This window comes from Notolabrus celidotus, chromosome 11 (genome assembly GCF_009762535.1).
Source record: "Notolabrus celidotus isolate fNotCel1 chromosome 11, fNotCel1.pri, whole genome shotgun sequence".
Lineage (NCBI taxonomy): Eukaryota > Metazoa > Chordata > Actinopteri > Labriformes > Labridae > Notolabrus > Notolabrus celidotus.
The window spans coordinates 25,367,032-25,391,189 of NC_048282.1; the positions used below are offsets into that span (position 1 = coordinate 25,367,032).

Consider the following 24,158-nt stretch of genomic DNA (forward strand, 5'->3'; position numbering starts at 1 on the left):
CATTACTTTTCGTAGTTTTCTGTCATAAACCCCCCAAAATCGACCTCCATTATTAGCAAGAGTCATAGTTATTAATGAAGTATAACTAAAGAGTTTTTTTTGCTAGTTCAGAGTTGGTTCTACTTGAGCGCCTCCTAATAACCAGCTTGCTTTTCCACAGGCATGAGCCACAAGCATGTCATAATAACCCTTCCCTCAGCCCCAGATGTAAGCAGTTATTTCTTCTAGCCACGGAAGGAGTTGATGCCACTCTGGAACTGTTTTTTTTTTGGTGAAAAATAGGGAATAATGGTAGATACTCTGTAGGATAGTACTCTCCCTGGGGTGTCGGTCAGAACACACTGGACAGGAAACAGGGTGGAGCTTTAACTGTTTAGTAAATATTCTCCTTCTACAGCACAACAGTACAGCAGACCCAATTAGGCCACAGAGGAATAGGTATGAGTGTGGTCTGAAACACATCAAATAAATACACAAACATGAGGGTGATGGTCACAATATAGATACTTTGGCTAGCATCACTGACCCTCTATAGTGTTAAAGGATGGTGTGCGATATGCAAAATAAATCATATCACAATTTTTTTTTTGTGCAAAATCTCGATCACGATTTTATCACGACTCTTTCATTTAGATTATTCAGACTATTTTACAAGTCATTTACCAGTAAAACAAACCAATTTATCTATTTAAAATCATAGCCTTAAACAGATAAAAGATAATTTAAGACAGGATACTGTTCGAACACTTTTTTATTTTAGTTAAGCAATTTAGAAAACTTGTGCCAAGTACAATTAACATCAAACAAAAATATTGACGTGCAACTTCAAGTTCTTTTAGTCACAGTCTTTTTCTTTCCTTAACTCAAAATGAAAAACAACTGAAACGCAACATTAAAGTAAGGTGCACACTTGCTGGGGGGATCATGTCCTTGTAACATACAATGTTACTGCTTCAGTGGGAGGGCAGGGGAAGGGTCCATTCATTGGCCTGCCTTTCCCTTCTGGTCTCCCCGGTTGGTTTTGGCCCGGCGGGCTCTGGTCCTGCCCGGCTGCCTGGCTGTCTGCTCCTGGTGCTGGGCCCCTTTGGCCCTGGAAGCTCCTTTGGCTCTGTCTTGGGGGGCTGTGGGGGCGGTGTTGTGGAGGTGTTCCTTGGGGGGGCTGCAGGATCTCTCCCCCCTCGCCCCCCTTTCCTCCTGCTGGGGGTCGCCCTAGGTGCCCCGGCGGTACCTGTTTTCTTCCGGTCTGCTTCCTTGGCTTGTCCCCTGGCCTGGGTCTCCCGCGGCGCGTTGGGTCCTTCAGCCTTACTGCTCTCATGGCCTGGGTGCTGGGCTGAACTGCTCGGCTGATCTGACCCAAGTGGTATCATCTGCACCAGTGGTGGTCTTGTTACACAAATTGAACACAGCACGGCGGACACCCTCTGCGACCCAAGCTTCAGTAATGATTGTGGACACTAAGGGTTGCTTAATCATTAGTATCACCCCACAGAGTTTTTTTTGGCGTCATGGTGAGATGGTCCCTCTCCATATAAGTGTCTTAGGTCTCTCTCTCCTTCTCTTTCCCTGTCCCTTTGTATATCCTTGTGTACTCTTTCTTTTATTTTCTTTTATTGTTTTATTTTTTTTGGTCCACCTAGGTGTGCACGCCCTCTTTTACAGAACATGATATTAGCTGTCAATAAAAGATAGGCCAGAGTTCTAAGAGGGATGGTGATGGTCGCATGCACACAGTCACAAGAATAAATTGCATTAATATTTGACAGTTTGTGACAAACATGACACAAACCAGAAATATATATGCAGACAAGAGGAAAAAGAGAACAAAAACCAAAAACAAACAGTAAAAGCAGGATCAACAATAAACAATTATCATTGGAACAGAAATAATGATTCAGATGCTACCACTACAAGCATATGAATAATCATATCATTCTAATACCAATGCTACCAATTAACAATTAACACTCGTAATGATAAATGAACAGAACAGGATTATATAGGTTATTAACAATATTAGAAGATGCGCATGTGCTCATGGTGTCTATTTGCTCTCTCTCTCTCATTTATCAATTAACACACGTGAATGCCTATGGACGGGAAAAGTCAGTTCTCCCTCTCAATATAATTATAGGACAGACAAATTACCTGTTGGACATTCACACACACAGGAACAGTGATTAACAGGGCAGGTAGTCGGAGCGAGAGATCGTCTCAACAATGCCTTGCGGTGAGTGCCCGCGCCCATCAGCTGCAGGCTCCGTTCGGCGCGCTCCTGTGCAGATGCAGACAGCAGAGACATTCACTTGGTCATTCTAAAACTGTATTACATCTGGTTCAGGGACACTGCTTAGGTGATTGGAACACAAAGAACTGGCTCCACTGGGCACTGTACCTGAACCTGCCGTGGAACTGACCTGGTGGAATAACGGCAGGTCAAACCTGGCCCCTTGCCTGTCTGACAATCCCTCGCACTTCGAAGGACCCTGGCAATAAAATAAGCCACTCCCCTTGCTGCCCCTCTATTCAAAGCATGTTGAGAAGATGGGTCGGCTTGCCAGCTGTAGTTATTGACTCTTCAAAAGACAACAGATCAGCAAAGAACCTGGTCAATAGGGAGTGTCTCCTGTTCCCCTTCCATCTTCACAATTTTCAGGAGTGGTGTGACATTTCGTTTGAAAAGCTTTTAGTCCTTAGGATCAAAAATGTAATTTACTTGAAATGCATGTGTCTTGACAGTAAACTTCTTTGCATATTTACAAATACATGGCCACTAAAATTGACTATAAAAAGTAATTGTGTTGGTTGTCATATTGGACCAGCCATGACTCAGTACCTTCCATTTTAATGACTGAAAGATATAGTTTGCAGAGGACTACTAATAAAACCACATACTGAAGTGAGCCATCTGCTCTTCTCTTGGCTGGTATGTTTATGTGGTGACTGTAGTCCAGGCCAGCCAGCATGGTCCAAGCTGCACAGGTGGAGAGAAGCTGAAGCGCTTGCTAGCGTACATCAGTATGGGGTTGTGGAAGGACTCCAATTCTGCAGTTGACCTGTGGGCACATTGTTAGTAGTGGTGCAACAGATCATCGTTGATCCGTGATCCGTACGGATGCCTCTCCACGGTTCGGCACGGACGTGGTCCGCGGATCGGTTGATGAAAAAAGTTGCGCGTGTTCACGTTATGACTGCATGTTCAATCCCCACTCACTCGTCAAGCGCAGCTGTTGTCATGGCAAGTGAAGGAGCAGAGGGACTTGAAAACCCTCCTGCATCGTTTAAGTCACATGTATGGGAGCATTTTGGGTTTCCCTGTAAAATACAGTGAATGCTGAATGTGCTTGAGCCACGTTATGAAATTCCGTTGCGCACCCACTAGACCAGAGGCTGTCAATACGCGGCCCGCGGGCCGCATCCGGCCGCCTATTTGTGGTCCCCAAACTGTTATTCCTTCACTCTATGTTTTGGTCGGGTCACCCCGTATTTACCGGGACTCCATGGCAACGATACTCAGACAGGCTGTTACTGGGTCACTTAGAGTCCACTGCTGCGAGTGCAATTTTTTACTTTCACTTTCGTTTTTGGAGCTGTTCACATGTTGGCACTTTGCCAGCTGTAGGACCCTAGAATAAAACGGTGTGTTCCAAGTTTGCAGCTCAAAGAAAAGTGGACGGTGAAAATCAGCGATTGAAAGAAGAATGGAGTGAAACTTTTGATGTTCCTCTGCTCCTTCACTTGCCATGCCATGAAATGCAGTGAATGAGGCAGGACTGGGCCCACAGATAGGGTGCTTTGCACATGCAGTACATTTTGAGTTGAATGTTGCTTTTATTTAATGGGCAAAGTGTTTTACAAAATAAATGGAGGGACAAAGTTATATTTGTCTTGTCTTCTTTTTTTTTTTTTCTTTTTTTTGTGCTGATCCGAAAAATGATCCGATCCGTGACTCAAAACCGTGATCCGATCCGAACCGTGAGTTTTTTGATCCGTTGCACCCCTAATTGTTAGCATAATACATTTCATTAGTTTATAGTCAATGATAGTTCAAGCAGCTACATATGGAATTTAAAGTGAAATATTTAGACGTGAAAATTGAAAGCTGAAGAACAAAATAAATGTCAATGTACCTGAAAGACAGATACTTGTGAACTTTCTTCAGCCAGCGTGTATCTGTGATGATCTCTCACAGTTTCTTGTGTGCTATAGACGTGTCTTTAATTCATTCTTTATCTCTGCTCTCAACCAATGGGCCATGGTGACAGGCATCATTGGCCCAGACATGTTCTCGGGTGATGTGGGGAAGTAGGCCAATCCACAACTTCTGAGGAAAATGCAATTAAAGTGAATTGTGACTGTAAGAACACATTTGAAATTTGAAAACATTTCATTACTTACAAAGAACTCTTTGACACTATCAGCAGTTTTGCAGCATTGCCAGAAGTGGTTGCAGATGTCCTTGTTCCACATCTGTAGAATGGAGCCCCCCTTTTGTTGCCCTGCCTAGACATGTGGATGACATCATTTATATAGGATAAACACTGTCATATCTGTGTATCTGCAGACTTAACAAACTTACTGCATGAATGTTTTTCCCCCAAGCTTTTTGACCCATGCCAGATATCTAGGGTGTGGCGAACGCCACCATTGTTGTATTTCCCTGTGTCTATAGGGAGAAGAAAAACATTGCCCAACTATGCTTAAAAAAAAAGTTGAATCTCTACAAAGAAGAAAACTGCACAACTTACTAAAGAGGGCTGTGTATTTGGGTATGAGCATCCGTGCAAATTTCTTCCAACACTGAGCTCTTGACAGAGCTTGTCAAAGGTACGCATAAAGCCCTCTTTCTCCATGGCAACTGAGTTCCTCTGCGTCTCCCGCTTGTCAATGTTGACCATGTGGACGATCTTTTTGGGTTCATTCTCCATTGCAGTGTATGTGCAATATTGTGCACAGAAACCTGGGCTGTCCATTATTCTGTACAGGTAAGATGAGGTTGGGGAGAATCAACACTGAATAAAAAAAGTGATTAACACTAATGCTGTTGTTCTGTTTAAGTAACTGTGATAAAGCCATTAACCGTATTATGATAATTTTGAAATTGTTCCTAATTGAAAGTATTGTTTTTCATATGTAAATTATGCAGGTCATTGTCTCACCACTTAAAAATAGGTGTGACCCCAAATAGTCGAATATTTGACGATTCGTTCTAACGAGCCTTAGTCGACTGCGAATCTCATAGTCAAATATTTGGATATGAAATGTGGATCATTCTATTCAAACCATGGGGGTGCTCAATGTCTAATTTTACATTATTTTCCTTTTTCCCGTAAAAATAGTGTCTCATTTAGCCTATTTTCTTATAAATATAAACGTATTTAATGTAATTCTGAGAACAGCTTTTGAAGTGTAAAATCTCCTTAAAATGGTAATTAAATCTCCCCTGGTAATTAAAGGTGGACCATTTAGCAGGGATTCCTGGAGCAGACGTACCTCAGCTGGCCTTTAAATCTTTCTACGTTCATTGTAGCTCAAAATGTCAGGAAATAAAACTTCAGTTGATCCTAAAAAATAGAGATGAAGATGAGGAGCAGCTTCATGAAGAGGGCTGTGAGATCAAGGATTACCGGACCACACAAAAACTGAACGGGGCCAAAAGAATGAGGAGGGATACCCAAAGCTGTCCGAAGCCTCAAACACAATCCACAGCGTTCCATCCACCTCCACACCATCAGAGAGGATATTCTCAAAGACAGGATTTACAGTCAACAAAGCTAGGAGCGCACTTCTGCCCGTTACATGATGGTTTTCCTCGCGTACAATTTGAAAGGACTCAAGTGGACAAAGACGCGATGAAAGACTGTTTTAAAAGGTACTGTTAAAAGATTTAAAAACCCCTTAGCTGGTTCAGGTTTGATTTTGAACGTTACACAAATGTTTAGCCTTAAGTTGGACAAACTACCCTCCACAGCGCTGCTCTCCGCTGTGTGAACACTGTTTAAATATCTCCTGATTCCTTAGTCTATAACGGCGCGTTGTTCCATGTTTAACGGATGGTGACCTTATTTGAGTTTTCTCTCCTTCATAACCTCGTTGTTTTTGCAATATAGATTTAAAAAATCTAAGTTTTATGCTTATAATATTCTGTTGTCCCTTTTACTTTAAGCTACGAGTCTCTTAATTGTAAAGGGTTATGCGTGATATCATGCAGACTTTGGGTCAATAAGGAAAAACAACAAACATTCAACTATTCGTCGGCAAAATCTGATGAATTAGATTCGACTAAGCAAATCCTTAGTCGGGCTCACCCCTACTTAAAAACATAATTTGTTATCTGTTTTCTCACCAAAAATCACCTACCTTTTGCATTTTAAACCTCTGGACTTTTCGAAGAGGAGAAATGTACCTCTACATTCTGACAAGTCATTTAGACTTTAATGTTTAGCTGTCTGTTACCTTAGACATTTTGTTCATAAAATTGTCAGCCCAAAAATATGTTTATTTGAAAAAATATTACTTCACTTAATCAAATTGATATCTAGAATATAAGATTAACACAATTACAAAATACCTGCTGAATTAAAAGGTCTGGTTGGGAACATGCCTCTGCTATTATTATTCAGGAGAGCTGGGATGAAATTTAGGGGTTCTTCAGCATCCCTCAAAAAGGGTCTAAAAAATTCCATGTTTTCATTCCTCAGGAGAAACATGAACCATAAACAGACTGAAAAGCAAACCATTAAAAATGCCTGGTTCTGCACTGTGCAGCAATTTACTGACTTTGAGATCATGGCAAAGTACCCCTATGTCCTTTGTGATAGAGCACACTTCTAGTCTGCCTTTGATTAAGAAGACTAATGGAACTCATTAGTCTACGTTCAACAAAGTGTAGCACCATGTACTTTTCATTCAATTTTGTGGTTGAAGCAGCATTTTGTCAGCATCACTAGATCATCACGTCAAAATGGAATTCAACTTTTTGAACACTTTTCCCTTGAGCTACAATTCTGATGGCAGCTTGGCAATGGAATGGTTAACCATTCATAAGTGCTGAACAATATAAACAGGGAAGACCTTGCATGTTTTAGCAAGACAATGCCAAACTGCATTCTTCATATACAACTACAGTATGGCTTGGTAGTAGACAAAGCCCAACCACTACATCACCTCTTTCCTGGATGTATCGCATTCCTCCTTCCTTGTCTCCTTCTTGAATGTCAGTCTCTCTATCTCCCTCTCACTTTTCTCTCTTTTTGTCTTATTGTTGAGTTTATGAAAGGCACCCCTTATATGTGGGTCAGAACTTTTCAAGTCCTTTTTCTTTTACTAAAGTCCGGGGGGGAAATGAATCACCGGAACTGAGGGAGTGAGAATTGTTTTGCTAGGGAGAAAACAGGAGACTGGTTGTCACATGTGGGTACACGTTGGACCTTAACAAATCAATCATCCTTGTTTCTCTCATTGCTGGACCAGCAGGAATTCAATGGGACACGGGCAGGTCCACTTCATATGATGATGTTGAACACCACATGCGACTTCAAACGGTTCAGTCATACCACTCACAACACAAACATGTATACTTGGAGACCTCCATGGCCTTAATGATGTTTCCTCAAAGAACAAAAAAATGTTTCTCTCTGTCTGTAGGGTCACAAAAAAATTCATCATGGCTAACTGGATTGAATCTAATGCACTGTCCTATAAAGAATGGATCACCGAAGCAATGGAAATAACCAGGTTAGAAAAAGTAGCTTTCAGGCTGCAAAATAACGAGCAGGAATAAATACATAGAAACATGGGCTTCACTGCTAAATTATTTAATATCACTATAGCGATTAACAAAAGCAAAAGTGTTAATTTATTACAACAGCAGAAATATCTCCATTTATGGAGATTGGGGCGGGATGGGGGTGGGCAGGAACTGGCTTGAGGCGGGAGGGGCTTTGCTTTTCTATTTTTGTTCATTTTTTGTTTTTGTTCTGTTACAAAACAAATAGAATATAAAAAATAATAATAATAAAAAAAACCATCCCTATTGAACATAAATCCTGGCCACAACACTGCACTTACATAGAATCTTAAGCTAAGCCAGAGTGTCCCTGATCACATCATACATCAACATCTATTGCCAAGATGTAATCTCAGGAGTCTCTAAACATGACCTTCACATCAAATCAGCATCAATTCATGAGAAACAACGACGTGTTGTTCTTTGATCTTTCTTTTGTCCTTCAGCTGTGTTGTGCAAACCCTTTTATGTAAGAGACGGGTGCTGGGTGTCTTTCTGTCCCCTCACCAGGTGTATTTAAGTTACTGATTCAGGTAGCCTGACAAAAAATAAGCAGATGGTGAAATGGAGAGAAGGGACACAAAAATGCTGCAGAGAGAGAGAAAAAAATCACTAAAAGACTGATACCCATCACAAAAAAGACAGTAGGGGTGTGTCCAGAAGGGTGGCACGTGGCCCCCTTGAAAACTCATTGGCCACGTAAGGTCCCACCCCAAAATCTTAAACCATGATTGGCTATATTAAAAGGGGGATTTATATTAAAATAATATTTTGGGTTGTGTTGCAACAGGTTGCAAGTCACTGTCTATGAATGTTAATGTGGCATAACTCCTTTTGATTGAACGTAAATTGTAGAAAAATACTCACGTAAAGGTGCAGAGTTTGAGCCTCCTAGCCAACAGCTATGTGTTCCCGACCAGGAGTCAAGTCAGTCATGTCCTTATTTGGGCAAAAACTTGTAATCTTAATATCTTCTGAACCGTCGCGTTAGAAAAAAATTCACCCCCCTGTTGTGTGCCAATAGAGAAATTAGCTACGAAGAGCCAAGCTGTTTTTTGAACCAGGCTGTAAACATGTTATTAATGCTGCAAATATTGTCTTTTTCCCATTCATGTCTATGTGGTTTCCGGTGTTTCTGCAGCCAGCCTCAAGCAGATTCTCGATGAATTGCAGTTTATAACACTTCCTCACGGGCTTCATAGTTTGAGACTGGAGGATGCCCCTTGGTGGAGACAGAAAAAAGTAATTGCCCCAGTTGGGCCACCCCAGTCTGGAGTCTGGACATGTCCCTCCCTGACATTTCTCGTATCTATATAAAAAACAATTTAATGGTATTGATTTTACACAAATGAAAACACACATAAATGGAAGCACAAGTACTACAATTTCCATTGCAGAGCATACATGAAAGGAATTCTTTACAGTGATACATGTATCCATTTCCTTTGTGTTCAAAGAAATGAAGATGGATGTGGTCTTCTGTCTCTGCTTTCTTTATAATCAAAGCACCTGAAGATCCTCCAGTACTATGTGAAAACGATTTTGTATGGACGAGGAAGCAAGGATACACACACACCATGTGCTTTAGCTGGTGAGAGAAAGAGAAAGAGTAAAAGAAAAATCTATTGGACTCACCAGCAGAGATTAACTATGACGTGTGCATTTGCACTTCAAAAACATACTCGTGCCCTGGTCTCAATCCCGCCCTGCAGAACTCCCCACATCCAGATATTCATTTAGTATTGTGTCATCATCCCTTTGCCCCTTCACTGTTATCCTTCCACCTTAGCACCTTAATCATTCTCTTGTACACAGTATGTTCCAACATTTAAAGTCAATATAAAGGGTCAACTGTGCATTTTACAACCAGGCAGAATACTGTCCAGAGAGCACATGACTTCACGGTGGTCAAAATATGAGACTAAAAAGGACTCTTGTCTGTTAAACAGGCAGTTTAAAGGAAAGCATAGCATTAAAAAAAAGGAAAAGTCTGAGGTTTACAACCCCTTTTAAAAGATATGCTGCTGGTAGACAGTATGATGTGAAAGAGTGTAAAAAATAGATAAACAATATAGGCTGAAACTGACATGAATGTAAGAGTGTGTGAGGGAGAGAGAGGAGGGGTTAGAGTGTGGAGACTGGAGAGTGACTGTGTGCAAGAAAGAGATATAAGCAGAGAGAGAGCAGAGCAGAGAGGAAAATAGAGAGAGGGGACTGGGGGAGAGAGAAAGAGAGAGAGGGAGCTGTGGGGCTGATAGAGAAATAGAGAGGGAGAGAGGAGAAGAGAAGCAGAGACCAGCAGCACGTCTGCCTCTATCTGTCGCCTCTTGGATCTCCCAGAGCTCAGCTGTCGGGCTGCCTCTGACTGCGAGAGAGTGGATCCTCTCACCCAAAGGCTGTGTGAGGGAGCGCCTGAGTGTGTAGAGTACCCCAGCGGCTACGCACCAGTCTGCTTTTTAGCTGTGCTGGTTATGTTGCTGCCACATGGGTGACGCTTTGACCAGCTTTGCTCTGGACTTCACTCAACACCCATGATCCCCAGCCATCTCTGGCATCCCTTCTCATCATTAAGGTAAGAAGAAAAGTGCTTTATTGACTGTTTTGATGGCTGGTCTTTGACTCTTCTTTTTTATTTTCTTTCTTAAAAGACCACATGTTCTTATGAGAGTTTTTATTGAAGCATGCCTGGCTAATTGAGCAAAACGGGCTTCAAACTGCACAGCACAGAAGATCCCATTGCTTGTCCTGGCTCTTGTTTCACTGTTTACTCTGGGAAATGTGATCTGCTATGTTTTAAAAATGGCACGTGTTATCTCTCTTTTAATAAGATATTATTGAATGTAACATGACCAGCGCCATAATACCTTTATTCATGGAGCATGTTTCAAAACACCAAGTTACAAAGTGCTTCACAAATGCAACAAAACATGTCATGAGATTACTGCCCTTCTCAAAATGCTGCAGCAGATAAAGGCAGTTAGCTGTCTGATTGTTTCCACATGGTTTGATTAGATTTTGGTGATGACTTTTTATTGGTCTGAAGCTGCAGCATGCATTCAACTTGTCTGTTGTATAGCACAGTTGTCATGTGCGCTGCATGACATAAGAGTCCTCTCACTCTAATGCATACCCTTAAACTAGTTATGGCTGGCATGCGTTGAAAAGTCAGCATCTGTTTGATATAACATATGCTGCAGGCGAAAGGTGAAGTGTCAGTTCCCATAGGGAGGAGTTCAGAAGGGTTTCACACGATGTAAGCAGTTAAAAATATGAATTACTAGATTACAGTGTTAACATGTGAAACATGAGACTGTTGCTCCTGAACTACAATGAAGGGGGAGTTGTGATGCATGCGTCCATGATTGAAATGCCCATAAAACACAAATATGGATAATCTAAAGACCCTCTTGGGGGCTTTCCTAAATATAACTCTTTCCCTTTGCAATGTGAACCACAACTATCTAAAGCACTCTCTGCTGTTGCATCACAATACCGTATCTGTCTTCTTTAACATGCTTGTAATTCTGATCGTATGTCACATAATTAACCACAGGCACTTCACAGAAGTATAGAGTTACTTTGTGGCTATCAATATTCTGAATGCAAAAGAGGATTTAACTCATAAGCAGCATAGTTTAGCAGCTTCAGAATGTTTTTTTTCAGTCTTTCTGTGTTTTTTTTTATCTCAGTTTAAGAGATGCACTCTACTTGATTAAGCTGATGCTTGCAGGAAAAATATGTCAATTTGATTTCTCGAATTGATTAAGCTTAGCTTTTATGCTGCTTAGTCAACACAAAAGCGTCATTTTTATTGCGTGAAGTTGAATTTCCTTTCAGCTTTTCTGATATAATCACAGCAGAAATAAAGCTTACTTGAGGTCTAAAGAGCTGAAATGTTTTATTGCTCAGATTTCAGCCTGAGCAATCAAACCACTTGTGGGATGTTAATTTTGTAAAGTTTCTGCATGACTGACAGGAGTGGAGTTGCCTGGCATCCGTGTGACACAGGGCAATGTGATTATTTGGGAAAGACATTCAATATGTGTGTTTATTAGGCTGAGGTCCAGACAGTGAAACAACTCATGCTTCTGATATTATAGATTTACCCTGCAGCCATAAAAATAATCAAGCAGCCCACATCCAATCTCTAAGATGAAGGACCAAGCTTTATACAGCAGTGTAGACAGAAATGCTGGGAAAATGTGTTACGTTTACAGCTCTCTGCTAAATGTGTTCTTGATTCACATGATGCATAGGACCACAGAATAACCCGGTAATGCAATACAAATGAGAAAAAAACTACAAAAAGTATTTATAACTTAGCAAAGGGCAACGTTTTGCACAGTCTTGAATATGATTTAGTGCAATGATTCCCCTGAATTGTGCTTTCATTGGACTGTTTGCTGTTAAAAAAAAAGTCACATTGGAACAAAGAAGACATGTAATAAAGTTTGTTTCAAAGCCAGAATAAAAAAAAATCAGATTTCTTAATTCTGATTTCTGCATGAACTGATTTTCTGTTTAGCTGTGAAATGTTTGTCAGTGGGTTTTGAACGGTTTATTGTACTATGAGGTTGAGCCCATGTGAGCTAAAAAAAATCGTATCTTCCTTTTTTAACAGCAAAATAAATCTTATATGGTAAATCTTTATCACAGACATCAGGGGGGAAAATTGGCTGTATTCGACCATGTGCTGTTAATCACTTTGTTTGATATCCCTAGCAATAGTTATAGTCATTAACAATGATTACATAGAAATACGTCTTCCTCTTTTTTTGGCCTTTGTTGGTCTTTAACAGACATCAGTGTTCGATTCAGTCATTTGTAGAATCGATTAAAAATTCCTCACTGGAGCTTTAATCAGTTGATTCAAAGAAGTTGTGAATATTTTGATAGTGAAATGCAATAATATTTTGTCATTTTAATTACATAAATGCCAAATATATGCTGGTACAACCACTTTAATGTGTGGATTTGGTATTTTCTCAGTTATATCTTGGAAAAGAAAATTCCATTGAGTATGTTTCTTTTGCAAAAAAATAGACAAAACATATGCTAGCAACACCTCTGGCTCTACAAATATCTCCTCTTTAAAGCTCTTGTGAGGAACCATCTGTTTGCAAACCAATTTTGGCACCCCTGTGGACCAAACACTACTTCTTCTCACTTTACTGATCTTATCATGTACATGTTTATATAGGTAATGATTTCTGACAGATAAATACATCCTGCTGTCATTTAACGGTCAGATGTATTTCTCAAGGTGAATATTTTCAGAGGAAATTGTAAAAACATACAAAAAAGTGCGTTTCTCTTTGAATTCTCTGACATCTAATGGACTTGATAATTAAATCAGTGATGTAAATAATAGTGACGTGTCGGTCGCGAATGATCTGGGTCTAAGAGCCGACTTTTTGAAGTGAATGACAAGAGCCGGCTCCTTATTGGGAGACACACACAGCACAGTGAACTAACGGTCAGGAGGGAGAGAGCCGAGAGGGAAAATGTGCGCGACAGAAACACGCTGGAAAGTTGAGAAAACGAGTGACTTCAGGAAAAGCAGTAAAATTTGGACGCAGTTCAACATAGACAGCTTATGTGAAGGTTCTAAGTCATCCAGGTCATGGACATTAGAACTGTTTATCAATCAGTGCAATTGGAAGAATAAAGAGAGTCGAGGGAACCTGCTGTTAATGAAGGTTTAAAAGCTTATAAATAATATACATACAATCAGAGATTGGACCTTGTTGTGTAATTGAGATGAGTCTTGATTTTGTTCTTCATAATTTAATTTTTGTAGCACTCTGCTCCATGTTGAGTATATGAATAAAGCTTCATAAATAATAAACATTTGATATAATTTATATTTTTTACACAAGTTACTCATTTTATATATCATTTTGCATTAATTTAGGTAATACATTCATTTAAACAAGAAATAAATCTGAGGAGCCAATCAGGAGCCGAAAGTGCCGGCTCTCTAAAAAGAGCCCGAATTCCCATCACTAATAATTTATAATTAGTTTCCACCAACTGTCATTAATATGCAAGTACACATTGTCTGCTTGATGTCACTGTAAGAACGCCTTCCAGTGATGACTTTGTGAAACTAGTTGAAAAAGGTGATATAACCAGGTTAGTCATGCTGTGTGTCAGTATAAAGGTGTTATTGTAGCAGCAGTTTCTGCATCAGTGTGGGTGGAAGACGCTCTGCAGTGATGTGCCTGCAGGGGTGAAGGGCGCACAAGAGTCCACAATTAATCTGGTTTATGGAGGAGAATTTAGCTGGGAGTTAGGAAAGTGATGTTTCTAAAAGAAGTGTGTGTGTGTGTGTGTGTGTGTGTGTGTGTGTGTGTGTGTGTGTGTGTGTGTGTGAGATTTCTCTTTGTACATCATTTTTGTGCCATCTTGAGCAATTTATTACCTCAGTTACTCTTCCTCTGTCTTGGGTAATAGTTGTTGTCAAAAGTACTTTAAAAAAGAGGGAAAAATGGTGAGGAAAAATAATTGTTGAAAAAATGGATAAAATTAACATAGTCAATGGTGAATATGCTAATATGCTATAAAAAAGCCATGAGTAAATGATTAAGGCATGCACACAAAGAAACAACACAAGAAATCACATACTTGGAAATTGCCTCCTTCTTGTCATCCCTGCAGATGAATGGAGGAGGTCACTTGACACATTGTGTGTGGGAGTTCATAATGAATGAAGATTCAATATAGTATATGTGTGGGTTGTAGTCACACATGCCCTTGTTACCTACATACAAATGTCTTTTGTAACACCACACACAGGACTCATCCCTGCCTTGCCTTATAAAGCCAACCACCTCATAAAATAACATCTGGTTCAATTAACTCTATAAATATTTTCACTTATTCTCAGTTGAATAAATAAAACTTAACTGATGTTAACAACTTCAGTTAATGTAGCCTTTTCATACATACAGTTCCTATAGGATTCCCTTGTCAAGTTACATGTCTTTCAACGTGAATTCCAAAGCTGGTAAAACCTTCAAAAGTCTACCTAAAATATTTACTTAAGCTTATGAGGTTGCATTCTTTGCAGTTGAAGGCAGAACAAACATATACCTCTGCTTGTGTCTGCACAGAATTGTGGGCCAATTGTAGAAACCCATCTAGTTCATATTTCCACATGGACCATGTTCACTCTCCCTCAGAGACCCCAATCAAACCGTATTATTTGGCCTTTGATGGTTTGGCTGAAAGTGAACTGAATTCTAATTGCTCCCTGGGAAAGCCTTTTCCCTGAGATCTTTAAATAGTTTTGTAAATTGTCCATACATGTGGGTTTGATTCAGTGTAATAGTAATAGTAATAGCTCAAGCTGCAAAGTTCCAGTTTATGTTGAGGGTTGAGATTGAGGTTTAAAAAGTGCTGATTTAGAGAGAGTCACTTTGTTGCTCTCAAGTGACAGAAATAGACATTAATGAGAAAACAACAAGTGAGAGCTCTTGTTCGGAGGACTGCTGGACTGGAGCTTGTTGTCCCTTTTTTGCCAAGTTGGATTCAAATACTGCCTGTAACCAAGTAAGAACCATGTGCCGCAGAAGCTTCATGATGTGGCAAATGGAAAGTGATAGCACGCCCCAAACTGTAGAAATGTTTAGTTTCTTAGCTTTTCGCTAAAGTAAATCTGCCACTAAACTGATACCTCAATTATAGCTGGATGCCTTATTTGTTTGACTATTGAATGCAAGAGGGTAAGAGCATGAAATACATGCAAGCTTTTGATTTGATTTTGTGGTTTGTGCTGCGAGTGAGCACCAGCTAATTAAACAATGTGACTTGACGTGAGCCTTTGTGGTTTCTGCCATTTGTTGTATTTCTCTGTGACAACAGAAAGCTTAAATTTAAAGCAAATTGAAGCCTCAGTAAAGCCATTCTTTAACAAAGGAGGACTTCATTGCCTTAGTCTTTAACTCTCTGAACCATGAATTTTAATTACAGCTACGGGACTTTTTATTTTAGAAGCCTTTTTGTGACATTTGTTGAAATTTTCTTTGCATCCCACAGAATAAAAAAAGAGGGTCTTCACAGGCCTCAAGTGTCCAAGAGCTTTTTTCAAACTGAATGTAAGGACTTGCTTTATTTATTAATTTTTTTGCCTGCCTGTCTCTCTGCCAACACACCTCTTTGCCTGTGAGCACGCTCAGTGAGCAATCTGTCAAAAAGCTAAAAAGCAAAAAGCTATCCACCTGAAGTAACTACAGCAGGTGCGGTTTATTAAAAAGTACAAAACTTGTCTCCTAAATGAAGCAGAATGTAAGTATAAAGAAAAGGTTCAAGTACTGTGAATCTGTACTTAAATACATGGCTTAAGATTTTATTTTGTTACTTTCACTGTAGTAGTAGCAGTGGGAGCAGTCTACCTTCCAAGCTGTCATCTGACAGCAGCAATTCACTAGAGTGGATAAATCATCCAGTAAGTATCCTGCCATGAAAAAGAAAAAACTGTAGCTGACAGGTGATAAGTTTAGAGCATCAGGCTGGCTATGAAAAACCATATCTGGCGTGCTTCTGAAGACAGTATCCTGGCAGTTTAGTGGGCGCAGAGTGATGACTTGTGGTGTGAGCAGAGGGAAGATGAGAGAGGGGAAAACTTTATGCTGGTCAGCTGCAAGAAACTTGGCAATACAAGTAGTTTGAGTGTCATGATTTCCTTAAACATAGCTGTGTTAGATGCGTCCCTCTGATTGGTCAAAACCCAATAACAGCAGTGATTTATTGCTCTCAGGCATGGTGTTGCAAGGAACACCTTGATCCAATACATCAAATCAAATCAACCCCCGGAAAGGAGTCTAGCCCATTTCCCCTTCGCATTTTGACACTGTGGCAAAACAATTCTGTTAGCGTTCTACATCAGTAAACAGCATCAGGGACTTGTTTGACACTGCTAACTGTATCTGGAGAGCACAAAGCTTTCGATCCATTGCTTATGGCCGACCGGCTGTCAGCAAAGAAAAGAAGAAAAGAGGAGGAAAAACAGTGCAGAAACAGCGAGGGACAAAAGGAGCTAAATGAAAGAGATGCTTACCAACTTAAAGGAGACTGAGGCAAAGAAAAATGGTAACATAACCCAATGTAACACGGTATGGACTTTCACAGCGTTGAAGACTGACCGAGTGATTTTGTGCATTAGTTCAAAATACCAAGAGAAAAACAGAAATCTTCTCCCTTTACTGTGATGAAAATGCAAAGTTTGATGTGATTTATGACAGAAAAGAACTCTGATGTTTCGACTAAGAGACCAGAAAATGTTCAGCTTAATTAAGCAGATGAGAGTAAACTTTTTGCGCTGACTTTAATGTGTCTTTAGTTGGTTGCTAATAAGCTAGCTAATGTATAGTGAGCGGGTTGTTACAGCTGATTGGAACCCCTTCAGGGTAAGACAACAATCAGAAATACTTTATTTATCCCAGGGAGGGAAATTCAGTCATTACAGTTGCTCTATACACAATAAGTTATACAAATACAATAATAAGCTATTTAGAAAATAAATATATGGTTGAAGTCCCCGGAGATCAGGAAGAGGGCACTCTGGTGGTCTGTCTGGAGTCTGGCTATGGCAGCATTGAGAACGTTGGGCGCCTCAGTCCGGTTGGCAGAGGGGGGATCTAAACAGCTACCAGTATGACATGTGAAATATGACGTGCACAGATAATATGGTCGGAGGCCCACAGTGCTCTCGGTGCTATCCCGGTCTGCCCGGACAGACTGGAAGCTGTCAATGGAGATGTTGTATGTACAGTATGTATTTTATGTATCTGTTGAATATCCAGATGCAGCCATGTTTCCATAAAGCACAACATGTTGCATTCCTGAAACTCTGTCTGACTCCTGGCTAGTCCTGTTAGCTCGTCCATCTTATTAGCCAGAGATCTCACGTTGCCCATGAGGAGAGGGGAGAGACATTTAGATAAATACTACCTCTTTTGCTATCATGTTCTGTAAAACTGTATTAGGAAGGTGCTGATTCAACTTAACAGAGAAAAGAAGTTGCATGTTGAGGATGTTTCTATTATTTTGTCCACTGCCTTTACTTTATATCAGTGAGGGTAGGCTCTTTAACAGAATTGTGTCTCCACAACAAAGCCTAGATTCATTTTAGTAGGATGTACCACAGGACTGTTTCAGACTGAAACCATTAAAGCTTGGTGTACCTCATACACTCGCTGCTGAGTATTGATGAAACATTATAGATTTTCAGCACTGCATGTAGTGTTTGGATTGTGCACCTTAAGGAAAGTATACACACTCAATTTTCCTGTTCGTGAAGCAGGTTCAGTGAAGTGTTTGAAGTCCTTTAAGTGATATCAATGAGTTCCTCTTGAGGGTTTTTTTCTTGAAAGAGAATTCATAGTTTTCACGTGACGTCACAGACCTATGGAACCCAGAAATGTTAAAGTTTTCACATTAGCCTGCTTTACTGTTATAAATCACATTAAACCTAACCTTTTGTTTAAGGTTCAAGCAAAAACGTAATTGTTTTTCCATTGGCATTCTTAACAAATACATAAAATAACAACTGGATCTGTATATGGTTCTCTTCCCTGTAACTTTTCTGTTAGCATTTTCTTCTCACTTGACTAGTCCTGTAATATCGCCAAAACCCATAATAGGTTGCACTTTTTGGTTGCTTTGTGTCCATTTGGTCTCTTTCACTCAGCTTCGCCTTGTGTGTTTTAACTTCTACACTGTTTTCCTCCTCTCATCTTTTTCTCTCTGCTGGTAACTATTTTGCACATTAACCCTGAATCTAAAGTTTTGTGCTCCCCAAATAAACTGAGATTACTAATTCAAATGTCCCCCATGACGTTCATCTATGCTTTCACCTAACATTTTTGTCAGTGTCAACAAGAGGATCAATCACAGATGTGATAACAAACCATATACATGTGCTAGACTCTTTCCCAGAGATTGATTTGATGTCACATGGGGGGTCCGGTTGTCCCTGGCATCGCTCTTGCTATTCAGAATTTGTTACTGGTGTTATGGGATTTTGACCAATCAGAATCAAGAGTGATAAACTGAAATTGTCATTTAATTGTGTTTTTTGACACTTGTTTTGTTGAAGCTTTATTGAACAATCTAATTGCCAAACATACACATAGTAGCAATAGAGACATTGTCAGTTTGTTCAAAATACAACAATAATAATAAGACAATAATATAATATATAATAAAGTACCTTTTAAAACACAGTTACAAAGTGCTGTACACCAAGAATACAAATGCACACAGGCAGATTAAAATAACATTAAGAAGCATAAAGAAACATTCAGTGTAGGACCTGAGCTGGTAAAAGAGCAAGATATAATACAGTCAGGTCGTGCTGGTAAGTAAATGCATTCAGTTTGATGCAGTAAGCCATATTACTGCTGGATTGTCTCTTATTGTAATGTTTTTTTTATTTGCAGTTTCTCTATTGATTTAATGAATGCATCTCCAACAGCATGTTCTTAAAAGACTTAGATGAACCCCGACAACACTGCAAGTTTGACTCACTGCTAACTTGTAATGGGAACAGTACATCAAGTCTGCCTCAGAGCATACATGGACTTCATGGTTTGACATTGGAACAGCCCTCAGCACTCACACAATTACAGTAACATGCCTCAAAGTGTGAGTCTGGCCAGAGTAGAAAAAATACTTTTTGAGGATTTTGGCACTAAAAAAGGAGAAAATCTCAGCTCATTACTACTTACTGAATTCACATTTTAAAGCAGACTGAAAAAACAACAACCTAAAAATCATCAGACATCAGTGTTGGGTCTCTCTCCTTATATTTCATGTCTAAATCATCATGTCACCTCAGAATAATCAGCTTTTCTAAGAAAAAACTACAAAGAGTGCATGAAATTCTGAGCACCCATTCCCTCTTTACAAATGCTTTTTTTTTTTGAAGCTATGTCATGAAAGTTAGAGAAAGTGTAAACAAGAAACTCTAGCCAGGTCTTGGATCTTGTAAAACTTTGTTGTGGAATGGGAGACAATGGCTGTTTTTGAAGCAAACGGCTACATACTACCTATGAATGTAGAAGGTAGTACCTACTGCCTACTACATACTGGGTTTGATTTTAGCATGTAGTATGACTGTTCTGTTCGATCTGTTTTGCAGTATGCTGAGCCAGACATCACTGGATTTCTGTTTTTGAAAAGCGGAAGTAAACAACGGCCAAGCTAATAGAGAAACTGCTTCTTTAGCATCACTTATGATTTAAAAAGTTAAGAAGTGTTTATATTTAATTTAATAACTTTCACAGCACATAGAAAACAGATTTCCCCCCCATCAAAAAAGAAGAAAAAAGAAAAAACTGAACGAGCGCTGTGCATTGTGGGAAACAATACGCAAGGCAGACTGGTCCCATGCATACTGAGAAATGTTCCTGAATCAGTAGACATCTGGGGAGTTTTGGTACTGCAGATTTTGTTCTTTTTCACATACTACATTCTACATACTGAATTTTGGCCAAATCAGTACTGCTAGTATAGTAGGCAGTTTCGAAAACAGCCAATAAATGGTCTCACATGGCAACAGAGCTCTCATTATGATTTGCTCTCGATCAGAAACATTTATCTTTGAGAGATTATGTTCCAGCGTGGGTTGGAACATAAAAGCTTGTTCATATTAAAAAATCAAATGCAGTCACAAGACAGGCCCTGGGGAAGATACAGCTCTTTACTGTTTGAGAAGAATGCATAGTCTTACTTTCTTGTTTTTCTTTCAATTCATAAAGCTTTGCTAGTTTTAGGATTTTCTCACCTCAGTTTTTATAAATAATAATAAGCCTACAAAAAAGAGCATCCTATCTACATGACAGCCCAGGGTTATGTTTGACAAAGGAGTCTTTATGTTAGAAAACAATTTCTCTACTGGAAAAAAATAACAATTTTTCAAAGCCTTTCACGTAGCACTATCTTTATTTTATTTAACCTTTATTTAACCAGGTAAGTCATTAAGAAGAAATTCTTATTTACAGTGACAACTTGGCAAAAGGCACAGCAGGAGTCAAGGATTAAAAGCAGTTGGAGGTGTGTTTAAGAGTGTCCATGAGAGAGTCCCTGAAGGCTGGCTTTGAGATATAAATGACCAGTTTTAAAGTTTTCTGTAAATTGTTCCGGTCTGTGGGCACAGCAGACTGAAATTATATATCTAATCTCTACCCTTTGTGTTTTTCTCTTGTGTAAGACAAGAAGGACCAGAACAAACACAATTGCAGCCATCTACGATTTGGTTATTTCGTTCAGCCATCATTCTGCTGTCTTTTGAAGCAGGGTCAGATGGTCCTTTTGTCCCCCACGGTACCATGTCCTTTGTAATTTGCTGTCTTATTCTGTGACTGCAGGGACTTGTTTGTCCTCTGATGTCTACTTCTTCCTGTTTATGTGATGGCTCACGACTCCAAACAAAGTTATCAGAAGTCTTTTTTTTTTCAAGATGTCTTATTCCCTGAGTAGAAGTGCCATGCCATGAATTCATGTTGGAGTTTATGGCTGAGAATCATCTTTTCTGCCCTTACAGTTAGAACCTTTTTGGTATTTGAAAATTTGCAAAGCAATCTATTAATATTCTAGAATGTTAAGTTTAACTTTCTATACAATTATCCATTGCTGTTTTGGGTGAGCCCTGATATTGTTTGGGTTTAAATTCAAGCTATAAGATGTGAAGCTTGCTTGAGTGTGAGTTGAGGATCAGGGTTTGAGCTGTCAATAGGTTCTTTATCAGATATCAAACCTATGTTGTCTCTTACTTTTCTGGAGACAAATCCAAACTGCTGCTGGCACCTCATTGTGTATTCACAAACGGCTGAGTGGAGGAACATCTGCTTTCAAAAACTCCAAGACTAACTGAATCTCGTAGCCTGTTATTGAACTGCGAATCGATGTGTGAGAAGAGTATGATAAATACATTGTTTGGAGGAGACCAAACTTTAAGTTGCTTTTAGTCCTCATGAAATAATAGTTTAAATTGTTCAATCTTAAGTGATCCATTTCAACATTATTAAGTTTTTGTTGACTCTGTCAGGGAGGTTTAAAGTGCATTTTACACTGTTTTTGGAATACGTTGTGAATGATGGTGCTGGAGTTCAGGAAAATGTGTCAGCATGGCCGTGGGATGTAGGGGTGCTGAGGGTGCTGTAGCACCCACTGTTGGAAAAGGCATCACATTTTTTTCTGGATTCATAAATAAGTTGAAACAAATGCATTAATTAACACAATAAATCCGTTTTTTTTCCATTGTATTATTTTCTGAAAATGCAATGCCTGAGGAAGATTTGAGAAATAATTATAGCAATTTTAAATAATTATTCATTTTAAAATAACCAGATGCATGGGCCCTGTGTGTGTGCCTGCTTAAACACTAAGCATATTTGGATAAGTTCTGTTCAATGCGCTTTACTGCCCTTTGGGACTGTTTTACCAGGTTTGGCTTGTATGCTCTTTGCTGTACAACGGGGTATGGAAGTTGCAATTTGTGAATTTATTATGAAAAGTTCTCTTGAAAGCTTGTATTCAAACCAGATAAATAAAAATAAAATGTATGTGCGCTATAGCCATCATTTGCAGAAGTAACCTAAATGCAAAAAGAAAAGAAAATTGCACCTCTTACTCTTACTACAGCACCCCCAACTTAAAGCTGGGGTTGGTAGTCAGATTTAGACACAGTTTTTGTCATACTGGTTAAAATGATCTTTATTTCCTGATGGCAATCAATACATAATGTGTTCTTAAAAAAGAGTGAAAAAAAGCTGCTATACACAGCCGAAGTAAACCTGGGAAAAAACCAACCAATCACCATTTTTTGGGTGCCAAATTTTTAAACCATTCAAATCCCGTCCTGCCGTTCTGCCCGCCTTCTGCGTGTACATTTCCCCGGCGTGTACTCCTCGTCCGTGTCTCCTGCCTCTGCTTCCCCTGCCTCTATTTACTGCCCCTTTCGCTCGACCTCAGGCCTGTCCCCTCTGACGCGCGCGTCGTTTTGGAGGAGCTCCGAGGGAGGAGGGGAGGGGTTAGACGGAGTCCTGAGGAAACATTCAAATTCATGCCAGTTTTCGGAGACTACCAACCCCAGCTTTAAAGCCACTTCCCATGGCTCTGTGTCAGTGTATCGATGTTTGTCTAAATGAAGCATGTTTATGAATTCATAATGTGCATTGATTTTACATTTAGTAGTGTCAACAAGTTGATCTACAAACAAGTTATTCATCTATAAATGTCAAGTCAAACTGCAATCTCAGTCATACACCGTAATATAGTTATTACCTTCCTGACCATGGTTATTAAAACATTTCATTTTTAAATATGGGAGAATTTATGGGAGATGTGTGTTGTTGGACAACATTAGTGTGTGTATGTTCTACTGAATGTATGATATACTCCACTAATATATAATAATAAAGATAATAAGATTGTCATAAGGCCGGCCAAAAGAACAAACGCAGTCCAAGCATAACTATTTGTCGGACAATGAGCGCATTATAAAAATAAAAAAAATCTCAAACTCATTATTTTGAGAATGAAATGATCTATATGAGATCATCATAATGCAAATCTCTGAACTGTCAAGTAATATAGAACTGTTTGTCTAAATGTGAGCAGACACACACTGAATGATTTACTCTCACCCTGTGTTTTGGCTGCCTGGGGTTATTTCTAACCAGCTGACAGAGAGCTCACATCACATTGTCAACAGCTGTGACCTCGCTATCGCCAACACTACATGGTCTGTGGAGGGGGACAAAAAGGACTATTATTTTAATTTCACAGTCTGCTAGTTTCCGAAATACAACTTAAGGGATACGTTTGTGTGGGTTTCTTATTTACATCATGTGTTTCAGGGTTTCCAGTTCCCATAGCATAACAACTTACAGCAGTAAATTACACTTCTCTTCAATTTAATGCCAAAGAGGGATTGTGGGGAGACTCCAGGCGCAAATTTTTACAATTTATTCAGATTACTGCAATTATCATAACCACCTACTAACTCTTTCTTCCTTCATACTGGAGTCTTAGACTCACAGCCTAAAGCTCATGACTGGACCCACATCTCTTATGATTCTGCAGGCTTCATTTTCCAGTTTTAATTCATACTTTTTGTCTCATAAAAAATGCATTGTGAAATCGTTGCACTTTTTGCCCGCCTCCAGTCTTTTCCCCAGAATGGCATTTAGCAGCTTGTCACTTTGTCATAGTTATGCATATTAATCAAGCACAATGTACAAACTAAGCGTTAGGGTTTGTGCAGAAGAATATTAACACTATCACTTAATACTGTCATATTAACATTTTTTGTTTAATGTTGCACTGCAGAAATAGTGGTTTAATTAGCCTGAATGTTTGAACC

The 24,158-nt window shown here is 39.5% G+C and overlaps 1 long non-coding RNA gene across 3 annotated transcripts; it reads right to left on the reverse strand.

The window, feature by feature from the left end:
* Positions 1-1,833: 1,833 nt before the first annotated feature.
* On the reverse strand, positions 1,834-4,963 carry LOC117821831. Of its 3 annotated transcripts, XR_004633066.1 has the most exons (5): positions 4,396-4,963; positions 4,128-4,321; positions 2,893-3,053; positions 2,415-2,573; positions 1,834-2,272 (listed from the first exon to the last, which is right to left on the reverse strand). It is a non-coding gene; the product is annotated as an uncharacterized LOC117821831 (long non-coding RNA). The 3 variants fall into 3 exon arrangements; XR_004633067.1 differs by having other exon boundaries at positions 1,834-2,573; positions 4,128-4,318; XR_004633065.1 differs by having other exon boundaries at positions 1,834-2,573.
* Positions 4,964-24,158: the final 19,195 nt, after the last annotated feature.